The sequence below is a fragment of the Harpia harpyja genome, chromosome 2 (genome assembly GCF_026419915.1).
Source record: "Harpia harpyja isolate bHarHar1 chromosome 2, bHarHar1 primary haplotype, whole genome shotgun sequence".
NCBI lineage: Eukaryota > Metazoa > Chordata > Aves > Accipitriformes > Accipitridae > Harpia > Harpia harpyja.
In genome coordinates this window covers 46,979,126-46,994,657 of record NC_068941.1, presented here as the reverse complement: position 1 = coordinate 46,994,657, position 15,532 = coordinate 46,979,126, and the positions used below count along the sequence as shown (strand labels likewise).

The 15,532-nt window shown below is 36.5% G+C and overlaps 1 protein-coding gene across 5 annotated transcripts in view; it reads right to left on the bottom strand.

Annotated features, from left to right (window-relative positions):
• PALLD (palladin, cytoskeletal associated protein) overlaps positions 1–15,532 on the bottom strand; it is a 211,482-nt gene that overhangs the window by 141,383 nt on the left and 54,567 nt on the right. Inside the window, exons 1-2 of one of the 5 annotated variants that reach the window (XM_052778791.1) lie at positions 13,130–13,468; positions 10,229–10,328 (exon numbers count right to left, since the gene is read on the bottom strand). The exons of 2 other annotated variants lie outside the window; for them this stretch is intronic. The gene's annotated coding sequence lies outside the window, so the exon portion shown is untranslated. Of the gene's footprint in view, positions 1–10,228; positions 10,329–13,129; positions 13,469–15,532 lie in introns of those variants that run through there. 2 more of the 5 variants (XM_052778786.1, XM_052778800.1) reach the window with 2 other exon arrangements.

The window sequence follows — 15,532 nt, the reverse complement described above, 5'->3', positions numbered from 1 at the left end:
ATCTAGCACCCTTCTTGTTGAACTGGCTTCAAAGCCTCATAGGTACATTTATGACATATGGCAAAGAAACCAGGGAAGTGACTCTTGTTGAGAGTGTTGTGGTATTGGGGCAAATGATATTTCACAAATGCATCCAATGGTATGCAAATGAGATACTACATTTCAGGTAATCTTGTTTCATCATGCAGAACAAAGACATCTGTGCAGCTGTATTTATTCAGTAAGAACAGCAAGGAGATCATATTTCTTTAACCAGCCAAAAGAGCAGTCAATATTAAAGGCAAAACCTGTATGTTATAAACCTTTTCTAACCAGAATGACAAATATCTTATGCCTATAAAGCAATTTCTTCTAAAAAAACATTGCTTATGTTACAGTCAGCCGTCATATATGAAATAACAGACGGACTGGTGAATTGTATGCTGAATAACTTATTTTCCATTTCTGAAGTCCAAGGTTTAAATCCTCATAACCTATTTTGATTTATCTTTGCCCTTTGCCCCAGAAGATTTATCTTTTTTCCTTATCTTTGCCCATCACCAAAACACAAAGAAGTACCTTATTACTCTTGATCCTAACTGCATGTTTTCTGAAGACAAAAACATTGACCAGGTGTAGGTGTAATCCATAGATTTCACAGTTTCAGAAACCTTACACAGAACTTTCTTTTCCATATTTGGGCACAAGCCTGTGCTATAAATTTGTCACTTTCAGAAGCAGCAATTTAACTGACTAATAAGTGTGGATAGATAATTCAGTTCATTCTAGATTTGGGTAATCAGATCAAGAAAGAGAGAAAATAATGTGCAATTAAGGACCAATTATGTAGTGCAAACTGTTAATCACCTTTTACAACAAGCATGTTGATTATTTGCCACACATACAGCTAGTTATTTAAAATTAACAATGCTTTCTCATTTCATTGAGTAACTTCTATAACTAGTGAATTTGGGCACATATAAATTTACAATTTATGTGTCCATTTTGGTATATGTAAATAAAAAGCATGAATAAAAAACCAAGAATAATTTATATGCAATTTAAGATACTAAGGTTTCCATACTTTTATCTGTAAGACATTTTTGAGGGCTGTTGGACTCATTAGATAACTGCAGGTTAATTTAATGAGATTCTTTATAGCAGTCATTTTCTTCAGAAAATTCAGAAATCTTATTGCAGAACAAGTTATTAACAATATCTAATGTAACAATTTCCCTACATCATCTCTTCTTGGACAGTTTCTTCACACCTTACTATTTTCTGGAGCATTATTTTGTACCTGACATCTTCGAGTTTATAGGAGGATATTTTATATATATCTTCTACTTGACTAAACTTGGCTTCCTGGCACATATATGGGTGCTACCACCACTTACAACTCAACCATAAATCTGAGATATATTTCCTAAAGTGGCTTTTGAGATGAAGTGCAGTCTGTGCAAAGATGGATAGAGCTTCTTTGCAGGTACCTAAGAAGTAAGTCTGCTGCCTCACAGGTTAGCCAAACTGAGGAAAAATAAATCCAAATAATCAAAGGGAAAACTACTACTCTCCTCAAAAGTCAGAATAGGCACCTTCTGGCACAACTGAAGAGTCAAAAGAACTCTTTGCTCCACTACAGTTACAGTTCTGCATTTCGATAATGAAAGCAATCACTCAACAACTTGCATGGCTGTGCTTGACAATATATCATTTTTTCAAGCTCTCGTTGTGTGTTGAAATAGAAAAAAACTTCCCTCAGAACAAAGCCAATACTGCCTCTCAACAAAATACCTTCAACTTCAGGAGGCTAAGCTGTTAAAAGTCAAGATTGAAAAATCTCTTCCCTTCACTTAAAATTATTTTCCTCAGATATAAGACCCCAAAATTTAATCACAAAAGCCTGCAAATATCAGGGGAAAAAAGAGAGACTGGATTGGAAATAGCAGCAAGCTGCAATAACCCAAGAGTTATTTATGTATTTTTTTTGTATACATATTATATACCTATGTTTTCTCAGTATCATTAAATACGAGATACAGCGAAATAATTGAAAAATTGCAAATTCCCAGTTGTTCTTAGCCCCCAAATTACACTGCTTAGGTTTGGAAAATGATTGTTTGTTTCATAAATACATCAGTAAAACCATCTGTAACCTCTCTGGGCTTCAGAGTTTAAAAAAAAAAAAAGGAAAAAAAAAGAAAAAAAATCACCAAAACCTGTGAATACTAATGGATCATAATCTGGTCTGCAATTTGCAAAATTATTTAAAATGCATTAAAAAGGAAAATTCTTTGGCCTTCTGACATATCTAAAAATGCAATTCTCCATGGGGGGTTAGTAAAAACAAAATGAAAGCCAAGAAGCAGGACAGTAGATACAGAAAAAAAAATGTTCATACAGTAGTTTTGTGGTACATTTACCTGTATTTCAGAAGATTTTACACTAAAATCAGTAGGTGCTATGAGCAGTAAGCGAGAGGAAGAATGAAGCAAAGTACAAGTTCAAATTAAAACAGGCAGAGTCCTTACAGCTAATGTACATTCATTTCATTCCTTACCATTCCATGCAACTTTCTCATTTTGTCTTTTTAGGTTTCATATTTTGCTAGAAGATTTTTCTTTTTCTTTTGAAATATCCTATACATTTCCATCTCCACCACAATATAGGCAATAGCTTGCCTTCAGTGCCAACAAACATGGAAGCTGCTTCCACGTATCAAAGCACAGATGGAACAGTTTATAAATGTGAAGAATGAGGAACTGCATTCATAAAAAGCTTGACAATAGCTGACTCTGCAGTTCTGTCCCTAATATTATTGTAGATGCTTTCGTTAATTTTTTAAATGTAATTCAGGTTTAAATGATTACCAGGTATAACACTTCATTTTCCAAATTTTTAGAGTTTTATGCTCTCAGAGGATTATCACAGAACTGTGAAACACTCTATACAGAATTCAGCACTGAACACAAGAGAAAACCCAGCACCTGCAACATGCACTTTTTGCATTTAGCTACTTACTACATAGGAGCCCCTATAGTTTTAGGGCATGAGATGCCAGACAGTGAGCAATAATTTCTTTCTTTCTGACAGGTAATTAAATTGACTGGTTTTGTACAACTTCCTTCTTGGGCCTGGAACATCTTACCCTGAAGTCAAAGCATGATAGACATTATCTGCATTTCAGATTGTTCCACTAATTCATTTGTCAGCAAGTCAAGCAGACCCCTTCTGCTTGTATCTGTAGTTGTGCCAGCAGAAATTGATTTATTTGCTTTTTCTTTCATGCAAAGATTATAATCTTTTCCCAAAAAATCAGAATATTAGATTTCCAAAGTAGAGATGCTGCTCCATATTTTTCACCCTGTGGCTACAGGAACCCTTTGCCACACATAGAAATACATACATACATACAAATTTTCTCTCCAAAATGGATTCTGAAGATAATCCAAGAAACTCTGCCTGTTTTATTTTCTATTAAGCATCCTCAAATATTTGTTTAAATGCAGTAGTCTTCAAATACAACCAGCCCTGTACTAAGAGTCGGTAGTGGAGGAAGCATATGAGAACAGAGTTACAGTTTAGTGCTTCAGAAGAAACACACATATGGTATTAGAGATAACATTCTTGGTTTCATACGGTCTGTTCGCAGCCTCAGAGCATGCTGGAAGAGCCAACTAGAGCAGCATAATATGCCTCCCTCCTTTTATTCCACCATTCCCTGCCCTCATCCATTTTTCCCATTCTGTTAGGTTAGGCATACCCTCATGTGTATTTTCAGTAAGAACACTCACCATAATTTTCCAGAGTGTCTAGCACAGGGCAGCTATCTTACTGAATATAAGCATTGGACCACCTGGTAATGACAGTCTAGACAGGATCTAATGGTTCAGAACAACAGTTCCCACTCATCTACAGTGAACGTTGGCAATTGCACAATGAATGTTCTCCTGTCTGACGTAGCTGAATAAAAATGTTTCTCTAAAGAAAAGCTCAATGAATAGAACTCTGAGCGCTGAAACAGTAATTGAACATGAGATAATTAAATATGTTTTATTATTGAGAAACAGAGGTTAAGCACTTTGTCCACTGTCACCCGAGAAAGGTAAGAGCCAGTTCAGAACTCAGCTTCCACTCCCTTAACTCTAAGACCACCTTCCATGCACTGACCAGGTCTCTGGAATAAGAGCAGATTCTGGCCTTGCATTACCAGATGTACTGTTAGCCACAAAATTATTATTCAATCGTTTAAAAAGCTAGCAGATCGGAATGAAGAGACTGATGTAAGGTATTATACAGCACTGCATGGTAATGAAGTACTGGAGTTTCATTCTTAGGGGTCTGTTTGCCTGTTGTTGCAGAAGGATTTTATGTGGCCACCTTCGACTAACTCTGAGGGCAGTTATGCACCTATGTCTCCAGTGTACACACTAAATAACTGTAACTATGTTCACTTAAATTGCAGATACCATCACTTGGCTTATGCAGACCTAGGCTTACATCAAGTTACCACTTCTGGTACTTGATAGGAAAATAACATGATCATGGAAGGGAAGAAAAGAAAGAAAATTGAAAGCAATGAAGACAGTTACAGCAGGTTAAAAAAATTAAATATTTAATAATCACATGTAAAATGCTGAACATTTTTCAGACCCAAAGAACTGTTGAGGCTTGTAGTATTAACACAATTGCTTGTCTAGCTGAAATGGAATGCTTATCATCTGAAACAGAAATGCTGCTCTTAGCTGTCCATTATAACTGTATACTCCTTTGACCAGAAACGGATTGTGAACTAGCATGCTGTCATTATTTTGCCTAGGGGGAGGGGAACCTCTTACAGAACCACCAGGCATAATCTTCCAGTGGAATAACATTTAGAACTTTGAGGGAAGGACTGTAAAGAGTTAAGGGTAAAGAAAAAGATGGAAAGTTATAAGGATAAAACTGCATTTATGCAGTTTAAATTCTATACATAAGGTAGATATTGCATTTAAAATGATTGTGGTAAGTTAGTGGCAAGTTCATGTCTGGCAACACACATCTCGGATGAAGCAGTAAAACTTCTCAAAACCATAATAATTAAAAAGGGGAAGAAGCTGAGTGGTATTTTAGACCAATCACTCTAGTTCACAGAAAAAAACCAACAACATTCAATCATGAAACCTTAATAACTTGCAAATCAACAACAAGAGATAGAAACCTCCATCCAGGGTGTGTAGTCTAATTCATACTGAAAACACAGAAGTGGCAACTGTGTAAATTGCAGGTTTACCTTCAGAAGTGGCAGTCATCTTGCTGGAGTTATGAAAGGCAGCAAGTTATTAAATCAGCTGTGACATATATTGCAATCACTGTACTTTTTATAGGCACAATTAAATGATGCCTACAGAAGACAGTTATCTACATTATTATAGCTGAATAGATAAACCCTTTTATTTGCATCTGCAACATTAGCTAAACCAGACCAGATTAAATACAAAATAAAACCCTACATACCCAATACAGAACTGTTTCATTCTTATATGGATACTGTTCCTACTATCATGTCCCTTTTTCTTACTTCCCAGTTACTTCCAAGACAGAGTCAGTAAACATAACTTTGTTGACCAGAAGATAAAATACTTGATTCACATAGGTCAGGTCAGGTCAGCAACTTAGTAGCTAGGAACAAAGGAAGAAAGCTGTCAGCAGTTTTGTCAGTGCCTTGCACTAAGTATGACAGCAGTCAAATTTACTCAGTGAGGCGCAGCCTGCAGAGATCAGCGTCAGTCTGCAGAGTGTCTCAGGATGCACAGAGCAAGCACCTCAGCACTTCACTGACTACAGTTTTCAATAGTAGCAGCAGGTCTTGAATGGCTGGGATGCCAATGGAGGAAACTTCCATCACTGAAGCACTCAAGATTAGGATGACCTGTATTCACAGACAGTTGCAAAAGCTGAATCTATTTCATGTATATATAGGTAACACAAGCAGCAATCATATAGTTAGAACAGATGGTTTGGCCAAAGTTGGTGGCTCTATGTAATCATTTCTGTTAGTGATGATCACAATTTTCATCTCCTAAGCTTAAAACAAAGTCCTCATGCAAGTGCCCTCAGAACCATCAGGGAAACAAAATGTGGCTTCTGTATGTTTGTATGAGGTACCCAACAATGTATATAAACAAAATGTCAGAAAAAGATTCACACACCTTCTGCTCTCAAAAAAAAAAAAACCCAACTAGTTCACTTATAATCTGGTTCTTGGGGTTTTGTTTGCTTGTTTGCCTTTTTAATCAACAATTTCCTTATATTTTCTTGTTCATAAATAAAATCAGAAATTTGTAAATAGAGACTATTCTGCTGGTTTGGAGTCTTGACAATTTTGTGGTTTGAATGTTTTTGTTTAGTAATGCCTGAAACAGTGAGCAAAAACCAGAAATTTTGATCATTACAGTTCAATTTTAGTTTAAAATATTTATGTTTCTATATAGTATTTTCTTAAGTTTTATTTATTTTGAACTTTTTATTTTTCACATTTACTTGACATCCCAGAAGCTGATAGGAGTTAAATAATCAAGTCCCAGCAATAATGCAGCTAATTTGCACTATTTTTAAATGGCTAAATTTTTTGTCAAATTTTGTTCTTAACTTATGGTTGCAGTCTTTGCCAAATATGCTGAAGTCTCTTTCATCTATACAGCTAATTCTTGCTATCTTGCATGCATTCTTTAATTTGTAATTCAGACTCAGCAACATTGACTACTTTATGTAAGGACAACTGGAAAATTCTGAGAAAACTCTTTAAGAGAAATTCAGGAAAGGAAATTATTAAAGCTAGATCTGAGGTCATCTGTATAATCATTGAAATACAGCAATCAATCAAAAAATTAACTTTCTTTCAATAATAGTTTAATATCCAGAAGAGCCAGAGAGCTTCAGACACTTTGCAAACCCACATTTGTAACATGTTAAATAGTGTCTAAGCCTACTGGTCTGGACTAAAACTGGAAGCTTCCTGAATTAATGTCCAGCATTAACTAGCAAAACAATACACCAGCAATACTGAATATACCTGCTCTGATTCATAATGTAATATTATCAAAGACTTTTTCACAGTTGCTGGTGGAAAAATGAGGCTTGATCTCTACGTAACAGCTGTCAACTTTACAAGTAACTGTACTTTTATTTGGCATGCTATTTCTTTATATCCTACCTCAGAGGTAAGTACAATAACAGACATAGCAAAAAGCTCCCCATTAAAAGAGCTAAAATAAGATTCAAGACTTTGGACTCCCAGATAACATCTGTGGTTTGCAAGGACAGATTTAGAGTGTGCTATGTGAAAGGGTCTAGCTGAAATAGCAGATAAGAGGAAGGAAAGGGTGGGGAAGGAAAACTGCTTGTCTTTGGAGCCTCAGTTCTCCCAAGGCAGCAAAACTTATGCCACCATTTCCTCAGCATCCTTATACACAGCATCCCTTTACAGAAATTTCAAAGCATAGGCAAAATCGGACTTACCTGGTTTATCCAAATAGATACCTGTCATTAGGGTTAACTGCTGCATTACCGTGCATTTCAAAACTCACAAGGACTCTCTTTAGAGGAGGACTACACTTACCACCTAAGCCAGACCTGAGGACTAGGCATCATGTTGGTCTAATTAACAACGATTAACTGATGCTATCTGTTCAGCTATCAGTTAAAGCACCTTTACATGCTCTCACTAGCTGCAAGACACAGCATGGCTCTCACTTGAGACTTTGTTTTCAGCCTTATCAGACAAGTTTATATTTGTGGTTGCCAGCCATCAATATGGTATGATACAAAAGCATGCATGTACCCTTGCTATGTGCTTTGGTCACTATCTGCGTAGCTGCAGCCAGTGCCCACTTGCTCCAAACATTCATCACTTCCAAGATTCTTCCCACCTACCAACATACATTGGCCTAGCCAGCCATGCCTCAAAGCATACCATGTGTATTTTTCACAACCATTATGAAAACTGAAATATGAAATGGTACCACAAGCAGGTTTTACTGGAAAATAAAAAATTCCATAAGAATCTAAGAGGTTGAGGGTCAATGCTCAAGACTGCTTTAAGGTCTACTCCTTTTTGCAATGACTAGAATTTATATATGCTTGCTGTGGCCCATGTAAATCCTGGAATTCCCTGATCCTTATTTCCAGCCTTTTTTCATTTTGCATCTCTCCACTGTATGAAAAACTGACTAAAGAGAGGGGATCTATTTTATATATGAGCAATGCAATGCAGATTGCACCAGCTTTACAGTCAGAAAAGCCATGTAAGTAGTCATTAAGTTTGGGAAGAATGACAAATGTCCATCTAGTTACAGATTAATACCTACATACCCTCAGCAGCCCTATCAAAGCTTGCCCAGAGATGTGTCAAAGAACAGAATATTCTGGTCTTTATATGAAGACACAGGGATACTCCCACCTACACTACGCAGCAGAATCTTACCACCACTGCTTCACTTGATCTGTAAAGCACTGAGGGGCTCTGGAATTTGTCAAAGATTTCAGACACAAGATGCGCTTTTTAAGACTGGGCACCATAAAGACCATGCTTGCTTTTTTTTTTTTTTTTGGTAGAAAAACTGTACTGTTTTATCCATACTACAATTAAGGTTGTCTAGCATAAAACCAGTTCAGGTTGGTTCTACATATTTCATATGCGTTAACAGAATAAAACTGCACATTGACGCAACACAATAACATATCAGAGGCAGGAATGTCAAGGTGCTGTAGTATACATTTTGACCTCTGATCAATTCTCACAGCAGTTATTCAGAAATACTAATAGCTTTCCCATCTGCACTGTGCACTTCAAAGTTAGAAAAAACTGCAAATAACTTTAAAACATTTACATTGTAGTTTATGTGAGACAGAAATTAACTAACAGTGATTTGTGAACCCTGGTTAAAGGTTGCAGATTTTTTTTGGTTTTATCCTTTTTTTTAAGTTAAGAACAAAGTCCATGTGTGTCCTGGAAATTAGAGAGAGAAGTAACATTAAGCAAGAAACTAGTTCAAAAGGATGTACACAGCTATTTGACTGATTATTCTCTTTTTTTTTTTTTTTCCCCAGTTTCAGCCAGCTAAATTTATGACCCCAATACCTAAAGACAGAAGAAAAGCTTATCATTGTTTACTGGATTTGCTGTTGTAGAATAATAGTTATATATTATTTCTAGACAAATTACCACGTATGCAGAACTACTGTAGGAATTGTTCTTCATCTTTGCTTCATCTTCCAACCAGAGGCAAGAATAAACAGTGTTTTTCAATGCTATAACTTTTGATCTGTTTTCTAAATTTTAAATTTCATAGACTTTTTTTTCCTCATTTAGAAATTATCTGTATAAAAAACATTCACCATCTGGTACTCATATCTGAAGGAGATTTGGATGAAAGTCTTATATCAAGCGCTATGCATCAGTTTATGGGACAAAGGATATAATTGAGAAGAAAGGACTATGAGAGTACTGAGGGAGGAACAAAATTTGGTTAAGAGTAACTATTTCAGAATAAACAATATGCATGAAAAGAATATAATAGTACAAAGTGCCTACAATATAGATTATTACAATCTCATCCTTCAGATTAGGGATATACTTTGTTCTAGATAATTACAACTGTTTAATAAAGTGTTTAATAATATAAACTTTTCACTACTCTTAAGATCAGTCCAAAATGCTGACTTTGAGAGCAAGCAATTAAACTTTATACAATCAAAAAGGTCATTGTCCTTCCTTTTTATTTTTCATACTTTCCATAAAGTATTTGGAATGGATCATATTTACTGTGATTTATGACAGGGAGATCTTCCTTTATCTCTGTCCTCCTCACTCTCTCTCTCAAATCAGGTCACCAATTATCCTGTAATGTCCAAAATCATTCCTGAAATACATTTGCTCTCATTTAAGAGGGCATGTTTGTACGCTATGCAAAATATTCAAAGAAGCCACTTCTACTTTTATTCAAAGGAACATTAAAAACTATTTGTTTTAACCCTGACCTTACCATTAAATGCTATGATCCCAACTCAGCCTCTAGGCAATTAAAAAAAAAAAAAAATCATTTGAGTACATCCAGCCAACAATTTCCACATTAAAAAAAGTTTAAGTTGGAGCCATGTGGTCTCAATCAGGCAGTAAAAAACTCACTGTATTTTCTTAAATGCACAAATGCAGTATGCCCATAACCTCTCTTTTAAATCATCTTAACCAGATCTGAATCACTCTCACCACAAATGATTCGGTGGCCCTGGAATGTGCTGGGGTAGACAGAGTTGCTCTGCAATGAACATTGGGACATTTCCCACTTCCTTAGTGTTAAGAGACCAGTCTGCAGCAAAAAAAAAAAAAGTTCTTTAAAAGGTTAAAGCCAAGACAAAAAGTGACATCACAGTTCAATCATTCAAGCAAAAAAAGGAAAAAATGCACTACTGCCTAATAAATCAATGTTGTCTGCCACAAACCACAGTGAGCCAACACAGCCAAAGAACAGCTTTTCTTGCTGAAGCAGAGATACCACAAGCAGCTGGCAGATGCATGTGTAATTGTATTCACAGAGAGCCATTGAATCCATTAAGCCAGCCAGGCTCAGAGAAGTTTATCAGTTAAAGTAGAACAACCATGATTTCAGTAACAATCTGTGCATCACCTTACACTGCACTATAGTATTTCTTACCATGGGCTACCACAATTTTTTTGTACAGATAAGTATGTATGTGGCACTTTGTTAAAAGCTTATAGACAGATCACTTAGGATCAAAAAAACCCTTGGAGGTACCTGCATTACCTGAATGAATGCTGCTAGCCTTCTCCACTGCTCTACTCAAGCAAGTAGGAACAACAGGCACAAAGCACCTTAGCTTTCTCAGCACATCTCAGAAGGAGTTCCAAAATATTACTTACATCTAAAGTTATAATAGAGGAAGGGGAATGTAATTCCTTTGAGGCTCCTAAAAGTCAAGTTTAAACAGCAAATGAGCAAGCTTGCTTAACTAACTGTGATTCTTAAATGCCACTTCCTCTTTAAAAGTCTGTCTGCAGCCTGAAAGATTTCTTTCAGTCTTAATCACCTCAAAAAACAATTTAAACATGTGGCCAAAGTGATGTGCATTTAAAACAGGAACAGGCCAGAGCCAAGACGTTTGGATCCAGTTATTAACCTCCTCATACTTCATGGATATTGGAATCCAGGGGTTTTGGTACAGGCCCATCTCTGAACTCAACACTCATTGCCAAACCTCACAGACAGTAGAAAATATGCTTTAACATATCAAAGCAGGAAAAACAGCATAAAGATGTCAGATTTTTCCACCACATCAATGAGAAAAAATGTCATTATAGCACCCGTGTAAATTGTGAAACTGAAAGCAGCTGCTGAGGCAACCTGACATGGTGCCATCAGCAGGGGGGAGCCCAACTCAGGAAAACACTATTCCATTTTTAGCTCTGAAAAAGAATCTTTGCTAGTTCTAGCGTGTGATTCCAGTTCAGTGAATAACTTGCCATAAATAGAGCTAGTAACTGCTGTAGAAAGAAGTGCCTCAGTACATGGTAAACAAAATGTGTACTAAACACCCCCAACATCCTAACATACTGCACACTATCCTGCTGAGCACTGTTTTGCAGTCATTCCATAGTAATGGAATTTAGCGGATCGTTTTTACCAATTACCACACCAAGCAGGGTGTTTTTCCAAATGAAGGGTGAAAGTCAGAATGGGAGAGCTTTGGTTATGACTTTCTGAATTAGAAAAAACAAACTTACAGACCTCAAACAAACAGTTAATTGACTGTGCCTGCTATACTTTGCACAATCACCCATTTGCTCATTCAGCATATTTTTCATGTGACTAGATTCACCTTCACAAATCCCTGATAACCAGCAGTTAATAAGGGGGTAGGAGGAAGGACTGCTCACCTTGTCAACACAAAATATTGGAATAACTACTTGAAGAAGCTGAGAATACTACTTGAATAGCCAGAGTTATGGGAAGGGAAAGAAAAGCTTTCCTCTTTTCGGGTTTATTGTCCCACTATCTTTTTCTTTTAAAGTACATTCAATCACCTGGTCTTTCCCCCTTTGTCAAATTTATTACACAGTTGAACTTTTGGATTTCAAGGGTTTCTTATTTATCGCTTCATTAAGATAACCCACATAGCAAGACATAATAGCATGCTGATAGCAGTGCTTATCAGTAGCTTTAAAACAAATGCGTCCCCACAGTGTATTTCCTCTGACAGCTAGATGGCATTTCTGAAAGCAAGGAATTTGGATTAACCTGCTGCTGTGCTGATCATTATAAAACTTTTCCTAAAGGCAAGACACAGAAATGAAAAAAAAAAAAGGTGCTTGTAACAAAGCAATCCATTCTGTTAGTAAACTTAAAAGGCACCAGTGTTAACGCTTTTATAAAGCAAGAACAGCTAAAAAATTTTTCTTATTGGAAGAAAACCAAGTTTCTTTTTGCAATTCCTGTCCTCTCTCTGAGAGTCATTAATCCAAGCATACACTCTTTTACATTGTACGTTAGCTTTCACTTGCATGCCCTAGAACAGTAGACCCTCAAAACTTTCTGTTTTTAAAAACAGATTCACTTGGCTTCTAATGCTGGGGAGGGGAGGAGGGCTGTGTGTCCTCTGAATGGATGCCAATCACTTAAAACGAGTTTATTTTGCGTTCCTATAACCTAAACAGTCTTAGGAAGTATCTCATCCCTTTTCACTCCCCCATCCTCCTGAATTTTAGTTCTATTTGTATCTTTTGTTATAGAAGATCTTTACTTCCCAGGTTCAGCTCTTGCACTTAAAACAAATGGGTTACTCTGCTAGTTAAAGTTACTCTATACTACACACATTTCAAAACAAAACAGATTTGCAGAAAACCCATTTGGAAAGCTTTCCAGAATTGTACAGGTACTTAGTAATTTTGCTAAAATATATACATTCTTACAGTGCTTTTTGGAAAGGGAGAAATGAGGAACGTTTTACTGCTAGGCACTGTTCTGAGACCACTCTAACTAAGCAGACACTGTATGATTCACTCACATACTTTCTTCCCCTCCCCTATTGTAGTAAAACAGCTAAAGCACCTTATTTTCTTGCATCTTTATACACATTTAATGCTGGCACTTACCGTTGTGGAACAGATGGACCCCCACCCCCCACAAAGCAGATGATAGCTGAGGGTCTCTGGATCCTTTATTTCTTGACTGTCCCCAGCTCTTAGCTTTGCTGCTCTAAATTCAGCCTAGTTTGCAGAAGAGCACAGAAAAAATTAATAGACAGCTGAGTTGCCAAATTCCAACCACTCACGATCGGCAATGAAGACGTTCTCCCTAGTTCTGACTGATTCCAAAGAACAAAGCCTGCTGGCAACGAGGAAGCGGAGTTTAAGTCCTCTGGCTTCAGTCCAGCTGTTGCTCTTGCTTTTGCTTCAGAGTACGTGAGAGTGTTTGTATGAGCTTGTAATGCATGTAAGAGATGGGGGCTGGGGAAAAAAGAGGGTGTGTGTAAGGGGAGGAATGCTAGTCATATCCAAAAATAACATGAAGGAAGTAATGTAGCGATCCGTCTCCCCTCATTCTCTCCTCTTATCGCATGTACTGAGAGTGTCTCTACCCTAAGATTCTGACCACAAGAGTAGGTAGAGAAAAAATTCCAATGTAACTTGCAGCTCATTTGATTGCGCTATTAAACTGTAACTGAGGAGCCCTACGCTTAAAAGGACACGTCATGAAATGCATGGTTTGATAATCTATTTGATAATACTGAAGCCAGAGTGCATTTCACACTGTGTGCGTTTGTTCGCAAACTGGAGATAAAAACCAGAAACTACTATTGAAGTTTACTATGTGTCAGAAAAAATAGCATCACGTTTGCCTTTCCAGAAGTTCCTAAATTCCAGTCTGAGGTATTTCTAGATACTGCTTAATGTTGGTTTTTAAAATAGCAAATGTTGCAAGTTTACAATATAATGCATAAATAGGGGTATAAAAATCTCTATATAGTTTAATTTCACCATACTTTTTCAGAAATTTTCATAAACAAATTCCACATTCAGAAGAGTACTCTCTGTCAAAAAGAAAATCAACACCCACAACACAAACAAGAAAACCCCACAGAACAAAAAAACTTAAGGCTTCTTTCCTGGATAATCAGAAAGCGATAATGTAACTATTGTTACTTTTTTGTAAAAAACTTTAGATTATTGGTTCCAATATATGTGGGGTTTTTAAATCTTAAAAATGGTCATTAATATGTGAACAACAAATTTAAGGAAAAATAATAAATCATTAATGATAGCCTCACTATTTCTTTTTTTATTACTTTTATTTAATCTTGACTCTCTCAAATAAATTTGAGGACCACTAAAACTACCTATACACCCAGAAGCAGGCTCTGTGATTAGTTAAAACTTCTGGAGAATCTTTATTTTACCCAGCAGGGCTTCAATCTCAAGCAACCGCCCTCAAAATATTACAAGCTAATACAATTTATACCTTTATCATGCTACTGTCTGCAAAGAGTAGTACTTTGCAAAGATTAGTATTAGTTTTTAAAAGGTTAATTAAAACATGACAATATAAAGAAAAGTCAAAGCAATTTTGTATTTCATTTCATCTCATGCAGATTAGTTTAGCCCAAGATTTTGAGGTATCTGACCTGGCACTGGGTATTTTACAAAAGCAAAACTGGTCAATTTCCACAATGAATGGTTCTGAAATACCAATTCTCACAACAGAAATAAAAGAGGGAAAGAAGGGAGAAAACAGTTAGAAATTAGACTCCAGCGTGCCAGTTTCAACAATGATAGCATAAACCAGCCATCTGTTTACACAAGACTTTGTTCTTCAGTATGGGAGACAGTGTAGATCAGACCTAGGTGATTTCCATATCCAGAGTCAATACCTTTTCTGGACCTACCTTTTTTTTATCCTTTAGTAAGACTAATGGAGCTATGGATAGGAGCTTAGGTTTTATAGAACCGATATACTACACTTCCCTACATTCCAATTACATTAAAGAAATTACAGTGCTTTTCCAAAGCTAGTAGCAAAAAGAATTGTTATGATAAATTTTAAAACTACAAATACACTCTATGTTGAAGGTAAATCTCAGAAGCCTATAGAAACCATCTGGAATGAAAGGGAAGTTATGATGATTTAAGTTTGCCTTCCTGCATATTCACTGGAGACTGAATTTCAATATATTGTAAGGCCATAAAAGTTACAGTAAATCCAAGTTCTGTATCAGCAAGTTCACTGAGCCCTACCGTGATGTACTTTTCTGCCGGTACTTTACTCCTTGGTAGCATTACAGAGCTTGGCTTCATTTGCTGTCTTAAGGTTTGCCAGCCCAAATTTAACCTGTCAAATTTCACATGCAAGAAAAGATCAAGAACAGGTAAGATTACCTGAGGGCTTTTAGACCACACCTCATCCCATCTAGAACATCAGCTGAATTGGCTAATTACAGTTCTAACTTGAAAAACGTGGTCGAGTGGACAGCAATAAGCCCACGTTTAGTTTCATTTGCA